Source organism: Enoplosus armatus, chromosome 6, assembly GCF_043641665.1.
Source record: "Enoplosus armatus isolate fEnoArm2 chromosome 6, fEnoArm2.hap1, whole genome shotgun sequence".
In the NCBI taxonomy this organism is placed as follows: domain Eukaryota; kingdom Metazoa; phylum Chordata; class Actinopteri; order Centrarchiformes; family Enoplosidae; genus Enoplosus; species Enoplosus armatus.
The window spans coordinates 14984795-14989452 of NC_092185.1; the positions used below are offsets into that span (position 1 = coordinate 14984795).

The window sequence follows — 4658 nt, forward strand, 5'->3', positions numbered from 1 at the left end:
TCTCATAGCCTGGAACAGTCCTTTATAAATGTGCAACCATGTGCAAGACTCTCCAGAACCATAAAACCAAGAAAACTAGAGAAGAGATCTAATGTGAAATTTCTTGTTGTTCCATTGACAATACACTATTATCACAAGTACTTCTAAGAACACTAAGCGAGAATCTCACAGAAATGTATGACATTTATTATCATAGCCAGATTTTTGTTGCGCACCCATAAACACAGATGGCATAGAGGTGTTGGTGATGAAGAGTCACTCCTGTTTTTGCTGTGTGCAAACCACCACAATGTTTCATTCTGCTTTGACACGTTTTACTTGTCGCTGAGGCAAAAATGTTTAGGGAAAGAAAAACATTTCCCATGTTAGACATCAACATTACATTATGTTCTTTTTTTTTAGCTTTTCTTTTAAGATGTAGTGGATCTCTTAAAGCTTTTGTTCTGTTTCTTTTTCTGTGATAACTACCAAAAGGAAATAGAAAATCATGATAATAATAATTAAATTATTCAAGTTAATGAAATAAACAACCTTTTGATTCGGTTGATCCCCCTTTATTATTTAGTTACGTTAATGTCCATTACATCTTCTACTACTCAAGGCTGTATCTGTATCATGATCTGTAATTCCTACATCTGCCCTCATGTCCTTCAATGCTAACAGGTATAATGCAACAATAATCAGATTCTGTAGGTATTTCCTTTCATTTAAATAATTCTGCTTACTTTTATCTTACACTTTTATAAAGAAGATGGTTTGAGTTTTACTTGTTTCTTCTGTTTCATAGCTGCAGTACATGGAATCAGTACATATCTATTTGTTTACTCAGGTGGTGTTATACCTAAAATAATGACTTAATAACAGAGCTTATAATTGCTTGCCAGGAAGTGTTTAACACTGGGCAGAAGACAACAAAGAATATGTGATGCATTGTTTTCACCACAGCTTCTCAACAGAAGCGAAGGTTGTTTCTTTATCTTCCCATTTTGTGTGTATGTGTGAAAGCACATATAGCACCAAAATGATGAGATGCAGTGTTTCCTGTGAATCACCACTTCCTAGTACACCATTCAAAAATAACAGAACTGCGCAGAGCTGCAAAAGCTTCGCCTGATATTTTGTATATTTGTGGATTTCACTTCAGAGTGAACCTAACAAACAGCAGTGGCAGCAGACTAACGGGTGAGTTCATAACTTGTACATTCTAATACTTACACTAAGACTATATAATAATGTATATGTTTGTTTAAAAATTACAAATGTGCTGTGTTACAATAGAATATACCAAGTGGGAAAATATAAAAGCATTTTATTATTAAATTCAATATTTGCCATTGATTCATTGATATTTAATTTGCTCCCCAGTTCCTCTGAAACAAAAGGATGACTTTGATCTACTCAGTGATTCTCTGCCTCTTTCTTAAGGTCAGGCGCTGCCAGCTTCAAAGTGTCAAAGGTTTGATGTATTGTGTTTTACACTACAGTAAATATAAATAAATACATCCCACATTGACTGGAATTTTTGATATTGTAGTCATTTTGCTTTCTTTGGCAGACACTCTTAACGACACGGAGGTTTCAATCAATGTGACCACTCACATTAAAGCAGAATCTGGGAAATGCGTTTGTATCCCCTATAAATTGACCTTTCCAACAGACAAAGTTACAGTCCCATATAGAAAGATTTGGTTCAAAGGAGAAGAAATGAATACAGAGACTGTAAAAGTTGTTAATAATGTAGAATCTGGGACAGAAGACACTTCCATGATAAATGGCCTACCACATGGAGAGTATGAGTATGGCTTCAAATTGGAATGGGAATGTAATCAGACGTGTATTTTTCCAAAGAGGGTTCGGATCTCAGTTTCTGGTGAGTAATAAATCTCCTGGTTATTATATGTCGATTGATTTTAACGCATGTAATACAACATATATTACTTTATGGTACATTTTAAAGAAAACAATGCAACATTTTGGGCTTGGTGCACTACCTTGAGAACTACACGTGCCTTAAAGGAATAGTTCAGCATTTTAGTGAATACACAGTATTACAGCATTGATACAACATGTAACTCCCCCAAGACATTTTTTACATTTCTGTTTGCGTATGGATGTTAATTAGTCAGCTGTAGTCATTTTTCTGAACTCTGAACAGAGTCAGGCTAGCTGTTTCCCCGTGGTCTGTTCTTGATGTGCGACATAAGAGTGGTTTTGATCTTCTCATCTCACTCTTGGAAAGAAAGCGATTAAGTGTATTTCCCAAAATGTTGAACCATTTCTCTAAAGCTCCACTGCATTATCAAAGGTTGAGTAACACACCAGACTGACAACAAAACTAAGTGACAGGAAAGTAGTTTACAACCAGTGATAATCTTGTTTTCACTTATTTCCAGCATTAACTGAAAGACCAGCTGTTTGGGCTTCTCCCCTGATGGAGAGACAATCTGCCACATTGTTTTGTGGTACTAATAGATTATGCTATAGAAGACCGAATTTCCACTGGGAATGGTCAAAGGCTGATGGGCAGTATATGGTGCTGCATGGTGATATTTACCAGCCTCATGGTGATCACCGCTGGCATGATGATACAAATATGTTACACATCACTCCTACAGCAGATGACCACAACACCAACATCACATGTGTGGCAGATTATGGTAACAATGTTGTCGAGACAACTGTCACCTTGACGGTGAAATGTAAGCATTTTGCAGCATTTGATTGACTATATATCAACGATTAGTTTGACATGGTTACAAGCCGTTCTGTGTCTATACTGGTCATTACATTTAATTTCTTTCAGTTCCACCTAAAATCCTAAATGGTTCCCAGTGCATGGTTGAAGGAAAGCTCATGGTCTGTGTGTGCATCAGTTGGGGAAATCCCCTGCCACCGATCACCTGGCCTTTGGCCTCTCTCACAGACTTTTCAGTCACCAGCATCCACACTGTGAACAGCACCATCACCATGCCTGCTGCTGACTACAACGCCAGTGTCAAATGCATCAGCAGCAATGAACTGGGCCGGGCTGAGATTGAAATTCCACTCCAAAACGGCACAGAGAGCGTAAAGCTGAGTAGTCTGTCATATCTGCTCAGTGCATAGAGCAACTGTTTATCTAAAAACACCTTCAGTCAAAAAGTCTTTCATTCACAAGACTCATATCACAATATTGTATTTGTTCCACGGTGAATTTAAGTTATTGCTGCTTTTCTAATATTAAAATGACTATTATTCAGCAATGAGCAAACAAGTGTTGTGTTGTTGAATGACATACAGTAAGTATTGTGTTGGTCTATACTTTTTAAAATAGACTCTTGGATCACTTTCCTTTATACCAGCACATATTTGTAACGCATTGGTAAGAATGAACCTGCTGTTGAAAGCTACATTTTGGTTAGATTCTATTGACTGAAAATGTTTTAATGGAGTTCAAACTATATGAATTTCTTTAGATGGGTTCTCTAATGCAGTCCTTCCCTGGATAATCGCTGGTGTGTCTTTAAGTCTGAACCTGGTCCTCCTCACCACCCTGATCATCTGCACTTACAAACGGTAAGAATGCGAAATTACCCAGAATGCAAACCCTAATACTGTAATCAACCTGCCAAACACATATACTGAACGCTAAACATCAGAACAAGTTGGTAAACAAATATACAGTACACATATTTACATTTTGTTTTCTTCTACATTTGCAGGGACAAAAGTCAACAGGAAGAACTTTGTGAAGAAATGAATACTTGTGCTTCCCTGAACCAGGCAGATGTTGGGCAACACTATAGTGTTATTTCTCCACAGACCAAATACATTACTTGAGTTCTCCTTTGGCTTGTTGAGACCCATTCTTGTATTCAGATGCTGATTTTAGCCCTTGAGTTATGTATTGTTTTCTATATCATTTTTGCTTAAATCTGTGAACTACATAAAAGTATGCCTGTACATTACTTTGTCATTGACCAGATACTGGGCAGTCAAGTGGAACAGAAATAGTTCTGTATGTTGTGTGAAAAAAAAAGAAGACATTTCTAAGAAGTGTGAAAATAAATTGTGAAACATTTTTTAGGCGTGTGAAATTGTTTAACACTGAATAACTTCCTGTCAGATGATATGGGATGTGCACAAAACGTTTGAGCTTAACTTAAAAAAAAACAGGCTGCACAGTCACTGCAGCCAAACTCAAGCCCCCCAAGGTGAGATGAACTGAATCAGGTGTTTTTGTTGTTCATTTGTAAATTAAATACCAGCTAAACTAGCTTTTATTTTCTATTACAAAATAACCTGCGGATGAATTACAAGATGTAGCATCTCCTCCAGAGACAAAAGAGTAATGTTCTCTTTTTTAAATACATAATTGTATTGTCAATAACTGCAGTCATCAATTTAAATTTTTCGAAGATGATATATAGCCTTTAAAAAGCTGTATGTAAAATGATCGGGATTAATGGAGGACACCAGTTGTACATGATCATGGCAGATCATTTGTAGGCTTTAACAGTGTCAGTCTGTCTAAAGCAGGGTTCATCCTTTTACACACCCACTGAGCTCACTGCTGCTCTGCACTCTCACAAAGGATCCCTCTGCTTTTCGCCTCATTTCATTCCCCTACAGCAGGATTAGGGCCTTGTAGCACAAAGGTGTTGTGCACACACACACTC

General features: G+C 37.1%; 1 long non-coding RNA gene across 2 annotated transcripts; it reads left to right on the plus strand.

Annotated features, from left to right (window-relative positions):
• Nucleotides 1-1744: 1744 nt before the first annotated feature.
• LOC139287164 (uncharacterized) lies at nt 1745-4060 on the plus strand. Of its 2 annotated transcripts, XR_011597397.1 has the most exons (3): nt 1745-1870; nt 3456-3555; nt 3702-4060. It is a non-coding gene; the product is annotated as an uncharacterized lncRNA (long non-coding RNA). The 2 variants fall into 2 exon arrangements; XR_011597396.1 differs by lacking the exon at nt 1745-1870 and having other exon boundaries at nt 3383-3555.
• Nucleotides 4061-4658: the final 598 nt, after the last annotated feature.